Source organism: Pleurodeles waltl, chromosome 9 (assembly GCF_031143425.1).
Source record: "Pleurodeles waltl isolate 20211129_DDA chromosome 9, aPleWal1.hap1.20221129, whole genome shotgun sequence".
Classification (NCBI taxonomy): domain Eukaryota; kingdom Metazoa; phylum Chordata; class Amphibia; order Caudata; family Salamandridae; genus Pleurodeles; species Pleurodeles waltl.
Genome location: NC_090448.1, coordinates 1,060,519,590 through 1,060,545,299, shown reverse-complemented (window position 1 = coordinate 1,060,545,299; position 25,710 = coordinate 1,060,519,590). Strand labels below are relative to the sequence as shown.

The window sequence follows — 25,710 nt, the reverse complement described above, 5'->3', positions numbered from 1 at the left end:
GGTCTGCTACCTGCAATCTCTTCTAACGAAAATGAAGGTTTCTTCCAGAAGGTGACTTCAGAACTGCTGTTTAAGTTGTCACACTTTTGCATCGGGGTGGTTGTAAGACCCGGTTTCACGGCCTCCTAGACTTCACACTGGCACCCCTAGCCTGATGGAACTCCTCTGGCTCCCCTTGCCAGCTGGCATCATATTAAAAAAACAGCTACAGCATTTATAAAGCCATCACATCTAATACTCTGACTTATCTTGCAGAAAACCTCACTATCTCCAGTGGGTCCAGACTAAGAAGTTTAAAAAAGAAAATAATAAAGCAACATGCCTTTCCATCTATGCACCCAGGATGTGGAACAACTCTGTATCTATCAGTACCACTCCAGAGCTGCTCCAGTTTAGGAAAAAGTTAAAGATACACCTCTTTAAAAACACAAATCAGCTACCTCTCCTGTCACTTATTGATTTTATACTTGTATTGACCCTGTACTGCTCTCTGCTGCATTTTGACTAGTTTTGCACTTAGAACTACCAGATACAGCGTTTGCACATTTTACTCCTTGGCTTCATGTTGCCCCGACATACAAATGAATTGCCTGTTCGATAGCAAGTGTCAGTAGGCATGGAATCTAGAATGGTGTCATGCCAAAAAACACGTTTAATCTGTGGAACAGAGCCATTTTTGTTATTTGTACTGTGCGCTACAGTTAGAGATCAGCTTATTCTATTTTGCAAAGTCAAATTCCAACTTGACCAAGAACAGGGCAACATTCTCTGTGACCACAGTACACATGTGTAGGATAATTATTGTGCCCAGATATTACATTCAATGTAGGAACAATTTGAAAGGCAGCCCTGCTGTGGAAGATGGAGACATATAAGAGCTCCTGAGCAGAATTTTAATTTATCTTATTTCTACAGATAAAAAGAAAATCTCTAGACAATCTCCAGTATAATAAGTAATGTAAAGGAGAAGTTAACGAGCACTGGTAGAATTTTGTCAACATAAAAGATCATCTTCAGTTCCCCTGTAGTTGTATGTTCACCTTCGATCTTTGCTGAGTTTCTGATCTCAAACAGTAGAACATCAAGTACTAGCAAAGAGTAAGGGGGAGAGGAACATCCCTGCCCAGTACCCCTACAAATATTCAGTTGTTCAAAGAAGAAATCACTCAATGTACAGTGGCAGCAGAGTCACTGTAAAGGCATTAGACTTTCTTTAGGAACTTCTAACTCACACTCACGGTAGAGCGCTAGAAAACAAAGTGAAGGTTCTCTTTCTTCTGCTACTGCATGTGCTCAGATTCGACCGGTGGTGCCCTCATAAGACCGACTTGGTCGGCCTCATTTTATCTTCTCTCCTCTTCTCTGCATAGAGATAAATCCCCCAGTTATGCCAGGCAGCTACTAATGTTGTGAGGAAGACCCTTTCAAATTCTTATTTACAGGGTCGAAACATTGACTTGACATCAACCACATGTTCATTTAATGAAAGGACCAATAATACTGAGTTACAACGTGATTTGTGATTTATATCATGCTGGTTGATTGCTTTTTTCTTCTACTTCCGTGTGTTGTGCACTGTATATACTCAGGCACATTATCTCAGTTGATCGTTTTTGCACTGTGCCATCACATGTAGCACCTTGATACTTGTTGAAATTGTCATACAAGGAGCTTTTGAATATAATCAATCTAATAATTAAAACAAAATATGAAATGGGAATTCCCATAAAAGGTAGTTGAAGGCTTTTTCAGCGTCAAGGGTGATAGCTATAAAAGCTCATTGAACACTTCATATTTGTTACATTATAATCATATCCATGCCTGATCCGTGATGATGATCAGGCGTTAAGATTAAGCAGTCAGTCTGTTGTACATCTTTTTTGAGTCCTTCTGTGTGAGTTCTTTCTTTATGTCGGATTTGTGGGACTCAGTGGTTGTAGTACTGTTTTAGATAGTAGTGTGTGCCTATGTTCGATAACGTTGAGACTTTGGTTAAAGTCTGCATCTTTGAAGTTTGCTTCTACCTTGCTGGATCGGATGAGTCTTACTCACTTTAAAGAGAGGCATGCAACATTATGGGAGGTGAGTAGTAAATTTTGGTCTGTACTTTGAAAGGAGACATTGTTTAAAAGGTTAGTGAGCACATGTGTATCTTTGTTTATATATTGGATAGCTTTTGTAATAGGTCTATGACTCTACTGCTTTTTATGTTGCACCTTTATTATTTGTAGGACTTACTTTTAACATTTGATCGGTGTATCTGTGGTTGCCCCATTGGTAAGTAAGGTATGTGTCACTTACAGTTCTATGTGTTGTGATCGGTATTTTAGCATTGAGATTACTCATTTTTGTTATTCTTCACTGGGCACAGTTGATATGTTTTAGGGGTATAAATACAGTTTTGTTCTGATACTCTAGTGAACCCCATGAATTTGTTTGTGTTATCCTGATGAATCTGTATAAGAAAATGTACGGTGAAACATATCAAGAGTTGATATATGAAGTGCTCTGTGTTGGTTTTGTTAGCAGTTTGACTGTCTAGTTTTAGACACTTGTTATTATGGTTATGTTTTAAGAATGAATAATATGAATTTACCATATATTGTAGTCCGCTTTTGAGTTTTTGTTTTTAATAGAGCAAAAGGAGTTTGTTGGTTTTAATTGCAGTGCTATAAGGTGACACACTTCCTTGCATTGTTCGTACTGGTTGTAATTAATACAGGATAGTGCCCATTCAGCATTTAAAGTGACGATGAATTAGGGTCCTAGTTAGAATGGATAGTAGAGTGTCTATTGATTGCCTTGTGCACTACTGCGATAGCTGCTCTTCAATGTCTTTTTGCAGGACTAATTGTCTTTGAAGAGTAATGGAACAAGAAAGTTACAGAGCCTTCAATTGGCCTCTCACACAGGTCTTGCATGCAGCCTGCAGGATTTGAGGAGATGAAATGGTGTGTTTGTACAGTGCAATTAAACTCTTCAAGTAAGACTGCAACTTTTTCTTTCCTTCTGGGTTCTTGAAACCTATTGCTGACATTCTCCATCTTTGGTGAGTGGAGATACGAGTTCCTAGAATAACTCCAAGTGAAGCAGGAAGCGGTCTGAGATCCCATGATGTAAATTTTCACAGCATCATACGCTGAGGACCTAAGAACCAGTAGTAAGAAAATACTTAATTCATGGCTTTGCTTCGTGTAGACACAGTAGTATAATGTCTATCAGTTGGGTGGATCAGGTGTGGAGGATCCATAAGGCGTGACATTAAATTAGGTCTGATAAGAGTTCTCTGTTGTTATTAGAACCAGTCTACAAGTTTTCAGGCCTGTCAAGGACAGGGTCTGAGGTCACATCATAGTCACCACCGACCATAACTTTAGAATGTTTAAATTCCATCAAGAGTCTATTGAGTTTAGTGTAAAAAATCCAGTTTATTCCTATTGTAGCACGATTTTAACATATGACAAGTTGAGTGTTTCAGATAAAACGAAGGGGCTACTGGGGGTAAGACCAAAATGTATGGGTTTGAACCTCTACTTTTATATATATTAAAATGGCCACTCCACTATTTCTACATAGAGGACTGGAGGCAGACATCACTTTTCCCGCCCAGTCTCTCTTTCATTTGGCCGATTATAACTTAAATAGCTGAATTGTCTGTAAGAGAACAATGGTTTTTTTTTTAGTAGCTACCTATGTCTGTAGCTTTTTACATTTGATGAATCCTGAGAGACCATTAATATTCAGTTGTTTGGTGAAACAATCTCTCAAAGAAGTAATATATGGGGATTTGTACATCGATTAGGCCTCTAAAATAACATGATTGAGAGTAGCCTTTACTGAGCAAAGAAAAAATGAAGTGTCAAGTGTGTAGATTCAGGTAAACAGATCCAGCCCTTCCAAATACCATGCATCAAGGGTCAATGTATCATATTTTTGTGCTGGTGTCCGCATCATTGCACTAAAAGGCTATATCACACATTTTAACGATTCTATCTCCTCATGTGTGTGACAGACTGCTTTCCCATTTTCTTGAGATTGGCATTAAGGATAATTCCTGTAAATGGTTGAAATCATTTCTGGAGGATAGAAGGCAGAAGGTTTGGTTGCCTCCCTACTTTTCTTCCAGTTGAAGAGTGTAATTTGGGAATGCTCAGGATTCTGTGCTTAGCCCTACTATTTTTAACATCTATATGGCTCCCTTGGCTAAGCTAGTGGAATCCTTCAGAGTTAAGATTGTTTCCTATGTTGATGACACATAGATTTTCTTTGTGTTTAGCAAAGGGAGGGCCATTAACTCTGATACGATTCAGCCATGTTGCTTTTTAAGTGGTTGACTATTAACCCGCTGAAGTGCAACACTGAGAAGACTGAAGTGCTCAGTTTTGGGCACAATTTCATATTAGACTTGGGTATCCACTGGCCTACAGGGGTACCAGCTTCTGACGCCCATGCTGTAAAAAATCTAGGTGTTAAATTTGACAATAAGATGTCTTTTCACACCCACATTAGTTCTTTGGTTGGTGTATGTTTTGGCATCTTACGGATGGCCAAGACACTTTTGTATCTTCTATCCTCGTCCACTAATATTACTGTGATATTGGCTCTGGTGACCCGTTCACACTATGCCAGTGCACTATAGGCAGGGCTTCCTATATACTTGCTAAATAGACTCCAGATTGTTCAGAACGTAGCATCTTGGTTGGTCCTTGTCTACATATTTCCACGCATCTGCATCATTTGCATTGGCTTCCCATTGAAAAAAGAATCTTTTTGCAAATTGGCACTTCTAATGCATAGAGCCCTGTTTTCTGCTCTGGTCCTGCTTACCTCTCTCGGACAGAATTTCTTTTTACAATCCTCAGGGAGCCTGGCGCTTGGCTGGCAACTTTCTGGCTAAGATCCTCAGGATTTATTGGACTTCGACAGGCAGACATTCATTTTCTTTTCTTGGCCTGCGAGGTTGGAACACATTACCCCTTGATTTTCACCAAAAGAAGGATGAGGCTGTCTTTAAGAAAAGCTCAAGATCTGGCTTTTTGAACATTTAGGGCCTGATTACAACTGTGGTGGATGGGATACTCCATCAAAAACGTGACTGATATCCCGTCCGCCGTATTACAAGTTCCATTATATCCTATGGAACTTGTAAAACTGTGGGCAGGATCTCCGTCACGTTTGTCACAGAGTTCCTCATCCGCCAAAGTCGTAATCAAGCCCTAGGTGTTTTGCATCTAAGTAGGCCTTCATTGCCGGGGCACTCTTGAGTGGCCGTGCACTTTATAAATTTCCATCACTATCACAAGGCACTTCAGCTCAGAGCAGTGGTCGGTGTGCAGCAGATAGTTTTAGTGTGAGCAGCACATGTCAAGGAGAGTAGTCTGGTTGTCATAGGCCTTTTAGTCAGATCCTGTCTAAGCTGTTTACTTTAGCAACACTATAACAGCTAGCTGCTTTAGGCCTAGCTGTGGCAGAGCACTCATGAGGTTTTAGACTTCCTTGCTGTTATTTAAGTAAGGGATGATGTCACCTTTCCACACCAAGGAATTCTGGAAGAAGGGAGCCTTTCTCTGCCCATATGTCTCTCCACAGGACCCAGGGATCCAGTCCGTGGTGTTACAGTACTCACATTAGCCCTCTGAGCACTGTAGCAGCACAACTAGAGCAGCGAGAGCAAGTGCTGCCGTTCACTGTTCAAAGCCAGGGCCCCTGCCTACTGCAATGCGCCACCGGCCCTCAGACGAATACATGGCCCTAGTTTTCCAAATTAGTGAACTCTTCTGAAGAGACGAGCATGCGTGCAGTGAGACTGGCTGAAGTTTGTGCTCAGCGCTGAATTGGCACACATAGGTCTGCCTGCTGTATACATGGATTCTCATTGGCTAGACCACTTCGTTTGAACACTCATGTGGTCCTACCACTGTGGCCTGTCATACATACCATGACTAGTGTTCTAATCAGGAAATATTTTGTATGGGCTATGTATATCCCAGTTTGGGAAGATCTTTGTTTTAGCATTTAATTAAGCTGGCCAAATATTTTAGGCAGGGTGTTCATAAAATGAAAAGCTGAGCCAGCATTTAACACCAAAAGAGAGAGACACACACACACAATGATCTCTGCCGTCCGTGTTCAACCCAATGAGCTATCTCATCGAGCTCTACAGTGGTGGTGACCCTCAATGCCATAAACTGTGATGGGGGTTTCATATACAAGCGGTTTAGCCATATGAGCTATCCTGCAATACTCTTTGATATTGAAGCAGGGGCCAATCGACACTAGTCCCTTGTGGCTTTAAAATCGGGAGCTTTGTTAATAATCGGGTTAGTGACCTTCTGCTTCAGAGGTTTTACTGCAGTTTCAAGGCCTATTTGGATCCTGCCGTTGCTCATGGATGTAATGTTTGGTTTTTATCTCTTTACATGGACTTCAACTCTTGGTTTTACTCGCAGAGAAGTGGCATTCGAAATGTCACATATTTTGCAGTATAATGTCAGCAATATGCACACTGCAACCATGGAAATGTCACGTATAAGCGATTTGAAAACTTTGCAGATTTGCAGATCTTCATTCAGTGTACCACAATTATTAGACAGGAAGATATAAAGAGACCTTGATTGAGAACAATAGTAGAGAATCAGGAAAGCCAAGAGGTGCAAGAGATAATAATGTTGTCAAACAGATAATAAGGAGATGGTGTGCTTCTTTTGCATGTAAACCTTTAAACAGATAGGCTGTACTTCAAGCTGTCCCACCTCTGCTCTACAATGAAGAAACAAATTAATCTCATATGGTGGTAGATGTGAGAAGATTCATTTGGGGATCCAAGGTAATATATATTTCTAATTGTGCATCATCCAGCTGAGGAAATCTCATGATCACTAGGAGAATAGACTAGCCTTTTAATGAAGATCTAGGTTCGTCATGGTCTTTGGCCAACAATCCTTTGTCTCCATTGAGTATCTGAAGGAACACAATATAATGTGGATCTGAGGAGTTAGGTTTGAGGGGAGCAGTCAGCATCAGACTCCTTTAAGAGACTGAGGGGTCCTGTATCCATCGCATGGGTATTTCATGCACCCGCAGTTGGTGTTTGTGAGTGTGGTGAGCGGGCCCCACTATTCATGAGAGGCTCGGAGAAAGGTAGGAGCAGACAAGCAGCTCAGCTAAAGGTAGGCTGGTCCATATTAAAATGTACACATATTTTTCTGGGTGCTGGGATGTAAGTGCGCATGCACATGTGTGTGGTTCCCTCACCATTGATTCATAAACCAAGGCATGTGCAGGGTGTGGTCTATTTTGTCTGCCCCGGGGCGCTGACTCTTGTGGCCCACAGTGCATAGTGATTCAGGCAGAGAGCAAGAGCAATCATAGAGAGGACATGCTAGAAAAGTCATGGTGAAAGGGAGTTGCATTTGTTGGCTGCATATCAGTCTTGTGTCCTCCATTCACTATGTATATCGCGCTAATTGAATCTGCGGGAGGGGTTGAGAGGATTTGCCGTGCACGTGTGGTGATGCATTTTAAGCGCTGTCCTTGCTGACTGACACTCGTGCTGCTGGTGAGTGCTTTCTCTTGTACTGATGGGCCTGCTCCATTTTATAACTCTTGTCGTGAGGTTCGTGGGAACATTTCCATCAAACTGCCTGCACCACGGTTCGGCTGTCTGTCATATGTTAAACCATACCAATCGGCTCTCCATTACTCTGCTGCACGGCACGCTTTCTTCCATCTTGCTGACTGCTGCACAGAGCGTGATGCCAGGGGCCACACTGCCGTGTGACCTGTAGTGGTTAACCCAACAGTTTCACCCCCGGTTTTGCACTTAATGCAACATTCACTTAGAGTGAATTGAGCCTTCCTTACAGCACAACAATAAGTAGCTGACTCGTGCTAATGTGACTGTGTGTGCACATGTGTGTGTGAGGGAACGTTAAGAAGATGGCCTCTAGCAAAGTGGCTATAAAGATATTCCACTGATAGTGGTCAAACCAGCAAATTAACAGGGAACGCCTAGGGTCTGCCTTGGTTCCAAGAACCCCTGCATAAGCAGAGCCCTGAGCTGTTTGACTGGTAAATCATACAATAACTTCATAAACATATGATAAAGTGTGTTCAAAATTTAAAAAACGGTTTATTTTTTTAATTTGCCAAAGTGTTTCACCTTATTGAGATGCATTTTTGTAAAATAATGATTGTTTTTAAGCATGAACTTAGAATGATCTTCCTTCAACCTAACGACAATGCTATTGCTCATTTGTCATTTATACTGTATATGTGACCTAGTTTCTTACCATACATGAAGCAACATTATTTTCTATGAAATCAAACATAAGATGTTTTTGTTCAGTGCATATCCGCAACTTGTGTATTTTAAGTTGCACTAATATGTGATAATAATATTGAAAATAGAGGCTCAGTGAAATAAAACATATTTCAAGAACACTGACACAAACCCGTATAGCTATCACAAGCTATATTGCGCTACAGATTTAACACAAAAAATTCAAGTTTTTTTAAAAGCAGCATGCATTGTAGTATTTTATAGGACCAGTAGAGGTCAGCATAGTTTCAAAGAAGTACTGGGAGACTTTACATTAGTTTGCAGTTTGTAAAGAGTGTGACTCGCAGTGTCACAACAGACATCATGAATAGGAGTGTTGCTGGATCAGGTGAAAGGCACACCAAGGGTAGAAAGGCGATAGAGACATCGGCAGTCAGAGATCCAATTGATGAAGAACAGGTGGCGTCTGTGCTTTCAGGGGCATGTAGAATCGAAGAGTGACTTACTGCAAACATGGTGGTCACTGAGGCAGCTCCAGCACTTCCATCATGCACTGGATTCTAGAAATGCAGTCTCCCAGTAAAGCAATCTATACTTCCGTTGGTTGAACAAATGGTTGACAGCAAATACAGTTAGCTGGAACGCACAGAGGGGGGTGTTAAATCACACATTTCAAGCCTAATGCCCCCTTGAAGCTAGAAAAGGAGAGTGCCACAGGCATCTCAAAAGGTTCGCCACACAAAATTGAACCTTTCAGGTAGGCAGGGAACAGATCTGTGGCTAGAAGTAAGCACAAAATACGCCAGGCCATGTTGGAGACAATTTTAAAACTGCTCATCTTTAAGGAGATCAGTCCCCACCTTCACTATCTATTTGACTTGCACTGACATACATACGATTTTTGGAAACTAAGGTACGAAAAGCAAAATAGGATTCCCTTTTGGTTGATAAAGGAAATCTCAAGGATCAATATAACACTGGAAGTGGGTCTGTCAGTTTGAAATGTATCACAGAGAAAGATGAAAGGTTTTAGAACATGATCTGCCATATGTTCCACAAATTATTTAAATAACATTATATGGAAACTTCAGGTAAACTGCTAACTTCACAGGCTCAAAAGGGACTCTAAATCACTATGATTCCCTTATTTGCCAAATATCTTCTTAACATGTGTGTAACACTTTTTCAGTATTGCGGGAATCCCACAGACCAATGTGTTCCCGCCTGCTTTATACATTCTTGTCAAACTAAAGAATTGGGAAGACAACTTTTTAGCTGTCAAAGAAGAGCATATATGAATACAGACCTTCATTCTTGGCTTGTTTTTTATTTACAGCTCACTGTTACAGAGGACACTATATACTTGCTTTTTGCTTTTCAGGCAAGCACGAGGAAGAGAAGATCAAGAATGGTGGGTCTACTGGACAAGCAGAGCAGACACTGCTTACCTCCAGCCTACTAACATTTGTCAGAAAAGAGGTATTTATGATTTGCTGAAGGTTCACATAGGCTTTCCAGCTATGTACCTTGTAAACAATGTCAAAGGTATAAATTGTTGTGGGCCCTAATATTATTTGCGAAGGAGGCTTTATGTTCCTCACCGCCTCCGTGTCCTTCTCCCCACCCTCGCAGCTGCTGCTGCGAGTTCGAGGCCCTTCTCCACCCGCAGGCTCCCGCCTGTGCCTCCTCGCTGGTGGTCAGTGGTGAGCCGTAAGTACTGTCTGTCTGCCTTTGTGTCTGTTTTCCTTTCTTTGTTTCTCTGTTTCTCTGCTCTCTGTTGTTCTCTGTGTATTTGTGCCTTTTTTCGTCTTCTTCATTGTTTTCGCAGCGTTTTCTTGCCTTTTGTCGGCTTTTTCCCCCGTGGTTCCCACCGCTGCGTCCCTGCCCCCCTTGCGTGCCCATTCCTGCCTCCAAGCTGCTCCGCCCCCCCACCTCCCCCTCTTAACAGCACCCGCAGCGCGTGAGAAGAGCTACCCTTGACCTGCTATTGAGGTCAGGAGAAGGCTTCCCACGCCGCACAGCTCCACCTGTTGTGCTCTTGTCCTTCTCCCCACCCTCGCAGCTGCTGTTGCGAGTTTAAGGCCCTCCTCCACCCACAGGCTCCTACCTACACCTCATCCCTGGTGATCAGTGGTGAGCCGTAAGTACTGTCTGTCTCCCTTTGCGTCTGTTTTCCTTTCTCTGTTTCTCTGCTTTCTGTTGTTCTCTGTGTATTTGTGCCTTTTTTCGGCTTTTTCTGTGTTTTCGCCGCGTTTTCTTGCCTTTTGTCAGCTTTTTCCCCCGTGGTTCTCGTCGCTGCGTCCCCTGCGTCCCCGCCCAGCGCCAGACCCCGTGGCCCCCGCGACCCCCGTCACCCAACGCTAATGCCCTCCACGCCCTCAACACCGGCCGATCTACCACCTGCTTCCAGGCCTCACCAAAGCTCACCCACGGACTGTTCTCCTGCCAGAGCTGCAGCTTCACCACTCCCAAGCCACCACCTCACTGCCAGCACCGGACGCAACCACCTCAAATGCATCCTTCTCAACACCCGCTCAGTCCACAAGCACGCAAACTCTGGGATATTCTCAGCTCCTCCTCCCCGAACATCACCTTCCTGACAGAGACCTGGATGAACCCATCCTCAGCACCCGACATCACCATAGCCATCCCAGACAGTTACAAGATCAGCCGCAGAGACCACACCAACAGACCAGGAGGAGGGATCGCCATCGTACACAGGAACACCATCAGAATCTCAACCAACACCGAAGACACCCTCAGCACTGCCGAACACATGCACTTCCAAATCCACATTGATCCCAAGACCACCCTCATCTACAGACCCCCCGGATCTCGACTTCAGTTCATTGACTCCATCGCACTCAAGCCCTTGCTTCCACAGACTACATCTTCCTCGGAGACCTCAACTTCCACCTCGAAAACACCACTGACAGCAACTCCGTCGCCCTGCTCGACAACCTCGCCAACCTCAGACTCAAACAGCTCGTCATGTCTCCCACCCACTCTGCCAGACACACGCTCGACCCCATCTTCTCCGCTAGCAGCCACATCGCCTTCAGCCACACCACCGAGCTCCACTGGACCGACCACCACTGCATCCACTTCACCTTAGATAAACCCACCACTCGCCACCACCTGCAACCAATCCCCCGCTGCAACTGGAACAAGGTCACCAACGTCCAGCTGATCTCTGCCCTCACCCCACCAGCCGGCACCACCGACACAGCCCGGCCGCAACCTCAGGCAATGGATCGACGACTGCGCCAATGCTCTCGTCCAATAAAGAAACCCTCCTACAACCGCGCCGTCAGAAAGGCCACCTCGTTCACCACCGACCTCCGGACCTCCAAATAGGCTTGCCGAAAACTCAAGAGGAAGTGGCGCCAGTAACAGACACCTGCCACCCACACGGCCCTCAAGAAAGCCATCCACAAGCACCACCATCTCATCCAGACCACCAAGAGATCCTCCTTCAAGGAACGTATCAACAGCAACGCGCACAATAGCAAAGAGCTCTTCAACATCGTGAAGGAACTCTCCAACCCCAACTCCAGCACTAACAACATCCCACCTTCGCAAGACTTCTGTGACTCCCTCGCCTCCTTCTTTCACAGCAAGATCACAGACATCCACGACAGCTTCAACACCGAGACCCAACCGGCAGTCGCCAACACCTCTGACTCACCGCCCCCCCACCACACCAACCTCCTGCTCTCCTGGACGCACCTCAGCTACGCTGACGCCACCAAAGTGATGAACACCATTCATTCCGGCTCACCATCTGACCCCTACCCACACTACATCTACAACAAAGTGAGCTCCATCATCGCCTCCCAACTCCGTATGATCATCAACAGCTCCTTCGAGAGCGCCACCTTCCCGGAAAGCTGGAAGCACGCCGAGATCAACGCCTTACTCAAGAAACCCAAGACGGACCCTAAGGACCACAAAAAATACCGGCCCATCTCCCTGCTTCCATTCCCTGCAAAGGTTATCGAGAAGACTGTCAACAGGCAACTGACCCACCACCTTGAGGAAAATGACACTCTGGACCCAGCCAAATCTGGTTTTCGCAGCAACCACAGCACCGAGACAGCCCTCATCACTACTACCGACGGCATCAGGACCTTCCTGGACAAAGGCAAAACCGCAGCCCTCATCCTCCTTGACCTCTCGGCCACCTTTGACACCATCTGCCACCACACCCTGTGCACATGCCTCCATGGCGCAGGGATCCGCCACAAAGCCCTGAACTGGATCACCTCCTTCCTCTCCGACAGAACCCAGAGAGTACGCTTCCCTCCATTCTGATCTGAAGCCACCAAGACCATCTGCGGCATACCACAGGGCTCATCCCTCAGCCCGACACTCTTCAACGTCTACATGGCACCACTCGCCAACATCGTCCGATCTCACAACCTCAACATCGTCTCATACGCCGACCACACCCAGCTGTTCCTCTCCCTCACCAATGACCCCGCCACCGCCAAAACCAACCTCCATGAAGGTATGAAGGCCGTCGCCAACTGCATGAAGAACAGTAGTCTAAAGCTGAAGTCAGATAAGACAGAGGTCCTCATCTTCGGCCCCACCCCCTCCGCCTGGGACGCCTCCTGGTGGCCGTCCACGCTGGGAGCCGTACCAACGCCCACCAACCACGCACGCAACCTGGGTTTCATCTTTGACTCATCGTTCTCCATGACCCAACAAGTCAATGCCGTCTCATCCTCCTGCTTCAACACCCTCTGCATGCTCTGCAAAATCTACAGGTGGATCCCTACCGAAACCAGAAAGACGGTCACCCAGGCCCTCATCAGCAGCAGACTAGACTACGGCAACGCTCTCTACGCTGGAACCACGGCCGTTCTCCAGAAAAGACTGCAACGGATACAGAGCGCCTCCACACTCCCCATTCTCGACATCTCCCGCCTATAGACACATCACAGCCCACCTGAGAGACCTACACTGGCTCCCCATCAACACAAGGATCACATTCAAACTCCTCACTCATGCCCACAAAGCACTCCACAATGCCGGACCAGCATACCTCAATGATCGACTCACCTTCTACACTCCGAACCGTCAGCTCTGTTCCACCGACCTCGCACTCGCCACTGTTCCACACATCCACAGGACAACCACCGGCGGCTAATCATTCTCCTACCTCGCTGCCAAGACCTGGAAGACCCTCCCCATCCACCTACGTCAGAACAAGGACCTACTGACCTTCAAGGGACTCCTCGAGACCTGGCTGTTTGAGCAGTAGCAGCTCCCCTCCTCCCCACGCACCTTGAGACCCTCACGGGTGAGTAGAACGCTCTACATATGCATTGATTGATTGATTGATTGATTGATATGATACAATATGGGCAAGTATTATTGATAAGTCTGCTGGAGGATCAGGAAGCATTTACTTTTTAACCAATTTCTCGGCCAAATAGATTACCCCTCCCCTTCCTATGATTCCCTGCCTTTGGGGATACCACTAAATCTTAGATTTGAGTAATGTGAATGGTTTCCTAGCTCTTCCAACTTGTTTTTCTAATAGGGAGTTCTCCTGTCTACCAACGTTATCTTCCAAATCGGAGACTCGCTTCTTGAGCTGACTGACTTTGTTGGATAAAAGCTAGAGTTTTTTTGTCAGTGCTGGTAAAGTGATCGTGTAAGGAGGGAATAGCCTGTGACTGAGTATTTCCCATGTCCCTGATCTCTGATAGTATAATCTCGAACCATAGATTATGAACTGTCGGGAGAGGAGGAGGATTTTCAGAAATGGAAGCCACTTGAAGAGGAGAGGACAGTGAGGGATCAAGTTAAGCATTAGAGATAGAATATTTGCTATCAACCAGCTCTACAACATTGTTAATTAGGCACCCCTCCTGCATCATCTAAGCCCCCCAATTAGTCTTACATGCATCCCTATCCTTAGTTTCTTTGTTCAGTTCCTTTTCTGATTGTTCAGGAGCAGCAACTGAGTCTGTCTGCTGTGTACTTAAAAGATAAAGCATAATTCAATACCACCAAAGCTTCTGTCCCCTCTACAGCTGATTGTGACTGATGTGGCCTGGGTTTGCCATCCTTGACAAAAGCCTCCGAGATAATAATTGACTCCATAGCCTCTGTAGGTTTTGAAATAACTTCACTATGTGGTCCTCCCACTGCTAAACTCATACACTACAGAAGCCTCTGCAGTAGCCGTAGCACCTGGAGCAATATAGTATATATGCTGCTGGATAAATCGTCTTCCACAAGGTCCCTTATTTCCATTTAAGCAGACTTTGTGCGATGAAGCAACATTTTCTTAGATGGTCCTTTATCTTCAGTTTCCCAACCAGGGACTCCTGAGCGGTTCTTATTCCGGTTTCAAAATAGCCACTAGATTGTCCACAGGGAGACTCTAGGAGAAAGATATTTCATGACTCCAGTATACTCTAATGCAGCAAATCATCTCAGCTGGACAGAAAGGAGGGATGCAGTAGTTTGATTCATCCAGACAAGCTTGGTAAGCTACACATGAATATTATGAGACCCCTATTGCAGCCCAGACAGAGTTAAGCCTCCAACTCCTTGCGGATGAGAGAGCACGCACCTCTGGTTCTCCTAGCTCTCCTTGCACTCCTTTTGGGCCATTTATGACAGAGAGAGACTGAGTTCCCTTTCACTCGACCCCCCGTGCTGTCTGCCACTGTAACCTCACTCAGATGTGGCATACTGCAGCATACTCTGAAGCTCTAAAATTGATTGTGAAACCTTGACCCTACAGATCCAGGAGTTCTTGCTGCTCTGTCAGAGTGCAGTGTGATGGCATAATGGCTTAACAACGGCTACAACAGGCTGAGCACGGCCTCCATGCATCAAGTACTGCCGGAGCACACTCCCAAAGTGCTTCATGGGTTGCAGGTCACAGACAAACCTCACAATTTGGCCCAATATTGGCTTAAGTTACCCTGGCCACACTGCAACAGTATCCACAATGCCTTGGGCCAGACCAGCAATGATGGAGAAGCAGTGAGGCAGAAAGGCAGGGACAGCAGTAGTTTAAACGCCTGGAGAGGCAAGAAAGGGCAGGCATCCAACACAGAGCCTTAGCAGTGCATGATGGGATACAGCACTACCCCCCCAACAATGATGTCTTTCCGATAAATGGCTTTCATATCACCTTAATAGTCAAAGCACTTTATTAGTTTGGTCATGCTTGATATGATCGGTTTTGAATAATTATCTATTTCACACAATAATTTTTAAAGTGAAGTTTATCTCAATAGTAAACATGATTTATTGCCTCTTGAACTCTATTTGTAACAATTCTGATTAATAATATACAACAAAGTTTACTGCTTTTTAATGTACTAATGCAGATTTATATCTGTGAATCACACAATTTAATTTGCACCCGTAGAGGTCAAAGTTTATATACATAAAGTATACATAAGTAAAATGCAGGTGCTCAAAAAGGTTTATTTAACTGAGCACTTTTTAAACTTTTGTTTTCTCATGGTTATGTTATAGTGTCCAGTTCTACCTGGGCGCCATACTCCACAGCAGTGCTTAATGTGTACAAGAATAAGTACCAGGTCCCAACATTTTGCTCAGAAGCCTGCATCTGGCACTGTTGACGTTTGGGGTAACAACTACCAATGCTGCACAGTCTGAATTCTGCTTCCTGCCTCTTTAATCCACTACCCTTCAACCCCTGCCTCTTTATCTAACTCTTAAAGGTTCTTTTTTCAACCATGCTGTCTCCCTTTGTCACCATCTTTTGTCTTTCTGTTTGTCCTTTTTTCTCTCCTTTGGTGTTTTTCTCTCTCTTTCTCTGGATCAAAGTCTAGTGAGAAACAATATGTGCCAGCCACCAAACTTTAGGAGCAGATTTATGAAAAGTGGTGCTGCACCCTCCTTTGCCCATTAGCAACCACCCTGACATCACAATGTCAGGGGTACTAGCGTAATACTTTTTCACACTAGTCCAGCACTTTGCAGGATCAGCGTAAAAAATGTTGATGTTAATCCTGCAAAGCACCCAGAGGCCCATTGAAGACAATGGGAGCCTCCCTTTAACGCTTGCTATTCACTTTTGAAATGCAGGACTGACTCACTCAAATGTGGAATGCTGGGCCCTAGTAGGCAGTGGCAAAGTGTGTGTTCAGGGGTGGGGGAGGATTACAAGGTGTTAGTAGCGCTTCAGCCATAGGTGTGTCCTTGCCAGGGAAGATGGAAACAATGAGACCGATTTAGACTTATTAACATATAATCACTCAATAACAAGCGTCTGCTTAGAAAGCTTGCTCTCCCTCCTTCTCAGTTCTAAAAGCACGCCATTCTTTCCTTACTTTGAATACAGCTCATTTGAAGTTCAGGGGCCTACAAAGTCAAATGTTTTAGATGTAAAGGGGTGAATACTGGCCTGCAAGACTATTTCATGGTTCCTGGTTGTAGCAGGATTAGGTAAATAAAAAAGGGGTTGAAGGCAGCATGAGACAGCTCTGTTTTATGGACCCCTTCCCTTTTGGGAATGGCAGCAAAAAAAAAAATTCAGAGCAGGCAGTGGCCCCACAGACCACTTCCTGCTCTGAAAAAATGAAAAGAAAACTTTTCATTTCTGTTTTTTGAAATGCATCTTGTTTTCCTTTAAGGAAAGCGGGCTGCATTAAAAATATATATATATATATTTAAAATCAGTCACAGACATCTGCTGTCGGCAGCAGCCACCATCCCTGTGAGGGTGGCCATTCTCAATGGGGTCGCAAATTGCGACTTACCTCATGAATATTCATGAGGTAGGTCATTTGCAACCCCATTGGGAATCGCAAACATTGTAAAGTACACTGTTGTACATCTGGTTTTGCGACTCGCAAATTGCGAGTCACTAAGACTTGTAGTTTGCTAGTTGCAAAACCGGATCTTTGTACATGTGGCCCTTAGTGTGTAAACATAGGACCACTGTCAAAGAAAGAACTTACAGAAGGTACTGGGACCAAGTAACCCGAGGTAGGCTGTGGATGAGAACATAGCCAAGGTTTTCAGCACATTTTATGAATGCTTGCCTGAGGCTGAGGAAGGCCCAAACAAACACATTTTGATGAACACTTACAGATTCCCCAAGATGGCAGCAGCAAAAGCAGACCACCTCGAGCAGTGATACTCAAAGTACCGTCCGGGGTCTGCATGAGGCCCTCTTGATGTGTACATGCGCTCCCCTCATCAACAGCAGCATTGGGCTGCAGTTTACCTGACTCAGCACTAACATTAAAAAGATCTTAAATAAACCAACAAGTTTTTATTTAAAGGTTAACTGAAGTTAAAGAAAGGAAGTAACTAGGTTATCCTGGCCCTAATTAACTTTAGGCAAACACCTTTGTTTTTTAAGACATTTTGGACAAGTGGACAAATATGATAAGCTCTCTTCAAAATTAAAAGTGTATTTCATTAAATGCAGAACAACCTTAATACATCAAATTATATCTATGCATTGAAAAGTATTTTTCAAAAGTGATATTTTTCAAAGAAGAATTTACAAACATACATTCTTCCACCCCCACTCTGACAATAATGCCAATAGTGAACTAAGACGCAAGTCAGTTTTTATGTTAAATCTTCTGGCTGGGTCCCTATTATAAATGAACAACATTATTGTTTGTTAAATCAAAAACTGGGGAAGGATTTTTTACAATGCACATCCTGAAGTCATGTATTTTGAGGTACTCTTATAAATGATAACGAAGGTTCACACAGGATCACTCAGTTTGGTAAAGTGGGAAAGCCAGGATTAATCCCAGGTTTTCTGGTTTCACATTGTGTAATTCAGACACTAGATGTATATGCTTTACTTCCCTTACACTCACCTTACCTCCACCAACCTCAATCCCTTGGAACCATAACTTCCTGACCACCACCCTGCTGATATCAATGTGCCCGCCAGACAAATCCCGGAACAAACCTTTTGTTCCCTGGTAAAATGTTTGCAAGTACCCATGACCTTGAGAGACCTATCAAGATTACAGAGGTCATGCCAGAACTAAAGAGACTGAAGTTAGAGAAAGCACCCAACCCAGATGGGGTCTTTGGTAAATTTCACAAGACAATCTGTGGGACTCTGGTGCCTAGCCTGACGAGGTTATATAATTATTACCCAGACCCTGCTCTGATCCCCCTCCATATTCGCAATTCCCAAACTGGGAAAAGAGCACATCCATGGCAGCTGTAGTGACAATATTGTTCCTAACTGTGACGTGAAAATATACATGAGTATCCTGGCAACTTGTTTGGACCCCATTATCCTAGTTTTATTAGACCCAGAAAAATCCCTAGTCATCCAAGATGTATATGGGGGATACTGTTCCTGGCCTTAGACACAGAAAGACCATTTGTCTGTGGAATCTGGCAGTTTTTCCTCTGTTCCTTCTGGTGTTCAGGTTTGGCCAGGAGATGCAGGGCTGCATACTGTCTGCGTATGGGAGACTAATGACATTTGTGAAGGTCAATGGTGTCAGCTCACCCATCTTCCCAATAAGGAGTACCAGGCAGGGGTGCTCTTTGTCCTGACAATAGTGCTCTTTGTGAAAAAAGATATTAGGGGAGTGAAAAATGGGACGTACAAAAATAAAATAAAATAACAAAGTACACAGACAATGGGGGTTATTCTAACTTTGGAGGAGGTGTTAATCCGTCCCAAAAGTGACGGAAAAGTGACGGATTTACCACCAGCCGTATTACGAGTCCATTATATCCTATGGAACTCGTAATACGGCTGGTGGTATATCCGTCACTTTACCGTCACTTTTGGGACGGGTTAACACTCCTCCAAAGTTAGAATAACCCCCAATGTCTTGATAACAATCTCAAGCCTCAAGACTCACTGCCCCTGGTGGTGGAAGAGTTGGGTAATATGGCAAGGTGTCTAGGTTTAAGGTAAACTGCAGAAGTCAAAGCTAATGAACCCCACACTCCCTCATGATTATGTCTGTCAGCTGAAAGCCTGATATTATTCCACAGGATGAGTGATTTACATATCTACCCGGGGATAAGTATATGACTTGACCTGGGCTTCACTGTAATCACACACTATCTTGGTGGGGACCTAGGCACCAATATAATCACTTACTATCTCTGTAGGTTCCTTGGCATCAGTATGAACTCACACTATCTTTTCAGTGACTTGAACATGCATCACAGTAATCATATTCAGTCTCTGTGAGACTCGAACATGTCTATCATCACACACTATCTGTGTAGGAACGTCAGCATGACTATCATCATACACCAGATCTGCATGGACTTGAACATGACTATTGATATCATCACACTCTGTCAATATGTGAATTCATTATGACTCTAATCAAACATTATCTCTGTGGGCTCTTGAGCATTACTACACTCACATACTATCTCTTGGGGTACTTGTACATGACTATAATCTCACACTATATATATATATATATATGTGTGAACTTGAACATGACTAAAACCACACACACTCTACTCGGACCTAGGCATGACTATCTCATCACACACTTTCTATATGTAGAATTGTACAGGACTATAACCACACACTATCGCTACACAAACCTAGGCATCACTATATTCACATACTATTTCTGCAGGGATTTGAAATGGGTATAATTACACACTATCACTGTGGGGTCTTGAACAACATCATCACACACTATCTCTGTGGGGGTCTGGGCATCACTACACTCACCCACTATCTCTTAGGATACTTGTATATGACTATCATCACGCATTATATATACAGGGAGTGCAGAATTATTAGGCAAATGAGTATTTTGACCACATCATCCTCTTTATGCATGTTGTCTTACTCCAAGCTGTATTGGCTTGAAAGCCTACTACCAATTAAGCATATTAGGTGATGTGCATCTCTGTAGTGAGAAGGGGTGTGGTCTAATGACATCAACACCCTATATCAGGTGTGCATAATTATTAGGCAACTTCCTTTCCTTTGGCAAAATGGGTCAAAAGAAGGACTTGACAGGCTCAGAAAAGTCAAAAATAGTGAGATATCTTGCAGAGGGATGCAGCACTCTTAAAATTGCAAAGCTTCTGAAGCGTGATCATCGAACAATCAAGCGTTTCATTCAAAATAGTCAACAGGGTCGCAAGAAGCGTGTGGAAAAACCAAGGCGCAAAATAACTGCCCATGAACTGAGAAAAGTCAAGCGTGCAGCTGCCACGATGCCACTTGCCACCAGTTTGGCCATATTTCAGAGCTGCAACATCACTGGAGTGCCCAAAAGCACAAGGTGTGCAATACTCAGAGACATGGCCAAGGTAAGAAAGGCTGAAAGACGACCACCACTGAACAAGACACACAAGCTGAAACATCAAGACTGGGCCAAGAAATATCTCAAGACTGATTTTTCTAAGGTTTTATGGACTGATGAAATGAGAGTGAGTCTTGATGGGCCAGATGGATGTGCCCGTGGCTGGATTGGTAAAGGGCAGAGAGCTCCAGTCCGACTCAGACGCCAGCAAGGTGGAGGTGGAGTACTGGTTTGGGCTGGTATCATCAAAGATGAGCTTGTGGGGCCTTTTCGGGTTGAGGATGGAGTCAAGCTCAACTCCCAGTCCTACTGCCAGTTCCTGGAAGACACCTTCTTCAAGCAGTGGTACAGGAAGAAGTCTGCATCCTTCAAGAAAAACATGATTTTCATGCAGGACAATGCTCCATCACACGCGTCCAAGTACTCCACAACGTGGCTGGCAAGAAAGGGTATAAAAGAAGGAAATCTAATGACATGGCCTCCTTGTTCACCTGATCTGAACCCCATTGAGAACCTGTGGTCCATCATCAAATGTGAGATGTACAAGGAGGGAAAACAGTACACCTCTCTGAACAGTGTCTGGGAGGCTGTGGTTGCTGCTGCACGCAATGTTGATGGTGAACAGATCAAAACACTGACAGAATCCATGGATGGCAGGCTTTTGAGTGTCCTTGCAAAGAAAGGTGGCTATATTGGTCACTGATTTGTTTTTGTTTTGTTTTTGAATGTCAGAAATGTATATTTGTGAATGTTGAGATGTTATATTGGTTTCACTGGTAATAATAAATAATTGAAATGGGTATATATTTGTTTTTTGTTAAGTTGCCTAATAATTATGCACAGTAATAGTCACCTGCACACACAGATATCCCCCTAACATAGCTAAAACTAAAAACAAACTAAAAACTACTTCCAAAAATATTCAGCTTTGATATTAATGAGTTTTTTGGGTTCATTGAGAACATGGTTGTTGTTCAATAATTAAATTAATCCTCAAAAATACAACTTGCCTAATAATTCTGCACTCCCTGTATGTATACTTGAACAGGACTATAACCACACACTATCTCAACACAGACATAGGTATGACTATAATCACATACTATCTCTGTGAAGATTTAAAATGAGCATCACTAAACACCATCACTATGGGGACTTGAACAACAGTATCATCACACACTATCTTTGTGGGGACCTAGGCATTGGTATAATCACACACTATGTCTGCGGGAACTTTAACATAATTATTGCCACACACTATCTTTGTGGGGACCTAGGCATCACTATATCACACACTATCTCTGTCGAGACTTGAATATGAATGACATCACACATTATCACTGTGGGGATGTAAACATTGTTAAAAATCACACTCTACCTGTCTGGAGATTGTGCATCTCTATAATTACACACACTATCCCTATGGGGACCTAGGCATCAGTATAATCACACACTATGTCTGCGGGAACTTAAACATAATTATTGTCACACGCTATCTTTGTTGCAACCTAGGCATCACTATAGTCACACATTATCTCTGTGGAGACTTGAATATGACTGTCATCACACATTATCACTGTGGGGATGTGAACATTGGTAAAAATCACACTCTACCTGTCTGGGGATTGTGCATCATTATAATTACACACACTATCCCTCTGGGGACCTAGGCATCAGTATAATCACACTCTATGTCTGTAGGTTCCTTGGCATCAGTATAATCACAGACCATCTTTCCAGTGACTTGAACATAACTATTGTTATACACTATCTTTATATGGACCTGGGAATCAGTCAGATTCAATCTCTGTGGGACTTGAACATGTCTATCATCATACACTATCTCTGCAGGAACGGCAGCATGACTTGAACATGACTAGTATTATCATCACACACTATCTGTATGGGGACATGGCTAGAACTATAAACAAACACCATCTCTGTGGGGTCCTGGTCATCATTTCAATTACAACCTATATCTTTGGGTACCTGTACATGACTATAATCTCACACTATATATATAATGTATGAACTTGAACAGGATTAAAACTACACACACTCGCTACTCAGACCGAGGCATGACTATAATCAAATACTATCTCCGCGGGGATTTGAAATGACTATTATTACACACCATCACTGTGGGGACTTGAATAATATTATTTTCACATACTAGCTCTGTTGGGGCCTGGGCATCACTAATATCACCCACTATCTCTCAGGGTACTTGTACATGACTATCATCATAGACTACATATATATGTGGACTTCCACAGGACTATAGCCACACACTATCTCAATGCAGACCTAGGCATGACTGTAATCACATACTATCTCTCTGGTGACTTGAACAACAGTATCACTGCACACTATTTCTGTGGGGGCTTGGGCATCACTACAATCACACACTATCTCTGCAGGGACTTAATCATGACTATCATCACAAACTATCTCTGCCAGTTCAAGAACATTAATATAATCACATGCCATCTTTAGGAGGACTGTCATTACAGGGTCAAGCAAACAATGCGCAGTGTGTAAGTTGATGAAACTTAAACCAGGAAATTCAAACCTGTCTTTCTCACCTAACCTCTTTGTATAGTGCATAGTGCATGGCCAGTCAATTATTTTGTCCACATGCACTTTCCTTATCTCTTAACATTCATAAGCACTTAGCAATGGGCTAGGTGTCTTTGAGTCCCATTACGTGGAAATGATAGGCTACATTTTTCTAGTGGGAAAGGCATTATCATCCATTACTGAGTGTGCCTAAAAAAAACCCATCTATTTACATATGAATAAACTATCATGTAAACTAGGCAGAACACTGAAAAAGAAACATCTAAACATTTGGTGTTGAATGTTTTCAAACATAAATTACAGTTTTGCAGCAAGTCCTCACAAGGTTAGTAACGCATGTTCAAGTCCCCATAAGGATGGTTCTGTGCGCGCAATTAAAGAAAGCTATATTTGCACATTTTAAGCAGGATCCTGTATCCTGATTTTATTCTTTATGCTGTTTAGTTATTTGCATATTTTAAAAAATCTGGGAAAGGTTAGTCCCCACAAGGCAAGTATCCACACAAAGTCCCCACAAGGATGGGATACACACACATTTACACACACACACCCGCCCATATCCCTTAGACCATCTAGTAACCCCCTCCCATGCTCTGGCATTGTCTATTTTACCAAAGCCCCTGCAAGCCTCTCGTATCAACAGTGATCCCTCACAGCATGCCCATTTTTCATATTTGTGGTTCCATACTGTGAGTTGTGGGCCCTTTGGGTCCTTCCTGCGACAAGCGAGTTCCCATTTTGCTAGTAGTAGGGCTAAACCTTGAAATTTACTAGTTGTTTTATTTTTACTTGTGTGTGAAAACCAGTGGAGTAGGCATTGGGCAGGAGTTACTGTGACCGTCTTCTCTATCACCCTTGTCAGTGTTGTGGTGACCCCTATATTCTACTTGAGCTCGTCAAATGTAAGTAAGGATGAATCCCCGAATAGTTGTCCCACTGTAGTGATGCCTGCTGCAGGCCACTCCCGGATCCCTCTCCACTGCCCTTCGTGTGGTGATTCTTTCAGCATATGGATTGGAAGGCCTAGGGAGTACAGAGTCTTAGTAAGTGACTTTCCCAGTGCTCCAGCCCAGCATTTTTGGATGACTGCAAATTCTCTTGTGCCAGGCTGCAGGCTTTGTCCGATTTTCAGTTGCGTTTCAGTAAGTATTGGTAAGGAGGGTACTGAGGGACTCATGTCCCTACTTGCTGCTTGCCTGCCCGCCACCCACTGAGTGTACCATTGGAGTTGAGGGGCTAAGTAATATTACTGAAAGTCAGGCATTGCCAGACCGCCTTCCCTGGACGGTCGCTTAAGGGTTGCGAAGGCCACCCTGTGTCGACTTTCCCCTATATGAAGGACCCCAGTGTGGTGTTGAGCACCGCAAAAAGGGGCCGTGGGATGCAGAGAGGAAGTGTTCCAAATAGATAGAGGAAACAGGGTAGCACCTCCATCTTCAGCAGCACTATCCGCCTATGTACTGTTAGTGGGAGCGTTTTCCAGAACTCTGTGTGGGTCTTCAGTTTTCTCACTGCCAGCTCGATTCATAGCTCGAATGACACTATCCAAGAAGGCTCCAATGAAAGGAAGCCTCTACTAAGGAGTCAGTAACTTTCGCACGGTGATCATGAACCCCACAGAGAAGCTTATTGTTGCCAAGTGGTGGTTTACGACTGGCATTGGCTAGCCTGCCTGCAACCAGTAGTGGAGGTTGGATAATAACTGGTATTGGAAAACAAAAAGATGATGGACGGAATGCTGAACATTGTCAAACATTCAATCAATCAATCTGATTTGTTAAACGCGCTACTCACCCAGAAGGGTCTCAAGACGCTGGGGGGGGAGGGAGGGTGCTACTGCTCGAAGAGCCAGGTCTTGAGGTGCTTTCTGAAGGTCAGAAGGTCCTGGGTCAGACGTAGGTTGACTGGGAGGGAGTTCCAGGTTTTGCGGCAAGGTGGGAGAAGGATCTGCCGCCGGATGTGGAATGATGAGTGTGGGGGACAGTTCCAAGGGCGAGGTTGGCGGAGCGGAGCTGGCATGTAGGGATGTGGAAGTTGAGACGCTCGTTGAGGTAGGTCGGTCTGGCATCGTGGAGAGCTTTGTGACCATGGATCAGGAGCTTGAAGATGATCCTTTTGTTGACGAGGAGCCAGTAGAGGTCTCTGAGGTGGGCAGAGATGTGTTTGTGGCGAGGGAGGTGAGGATGAGTCGTGCTGAGGCGTTCTGGATGCACTGAAGTTTCTTCTGGAGCTTGGCCATTGTTCCTGCGGAGAGGGCATTGCCGTAGTCCAGTCTGCTACTATCAAGGGTGTGGGTGACCGTTTTTCCACAGGGATCCATCTGAACATTCACCCCCAGTCACAGATCTGGGTAAAATCAATCGTCATTTTGCTCACCAGGCCACCCTATTTGGTCTGGCACCTTTTATAAGGCCTCTCTGACTAGGAGAGTCTGTACTTCTTGCAACAAGATAGCCGAGCACTTCTTTGAAAATTGCTCTGATGTGCGGTGAAGATGTGGCAGGTCAGAAAAGAATGGCAGGGTATAATCCTGTTGAATGATCTGAAGGACCCATCAGTCAGATA

General features: G+C 44.1%; 1 long non-coding RNA gene across 2 annotated transcripts in view; it reads left to right on the top strand.

Annotated features, from left to right (window-relative positions):
* Nucleotides 1–25,710, top strand: part of LOC138260323 (uncharacterized) — a 91,725-nt gene that overhangs the window by 6,783 nt on the left and 59,232 nt on the right. For both annotated transcript variants that reach the window (XR_011198838.1, XR_011198839.1), the window contains exon 2: nucleotides 9,663–9,760. This is a non-coding gene — a long non-coding RNA (uncharacterized lncRNA). The remainder of the gene's footprint in view (nucleotides 1–9,662; nucleotides 9,761–25,710) is intronic.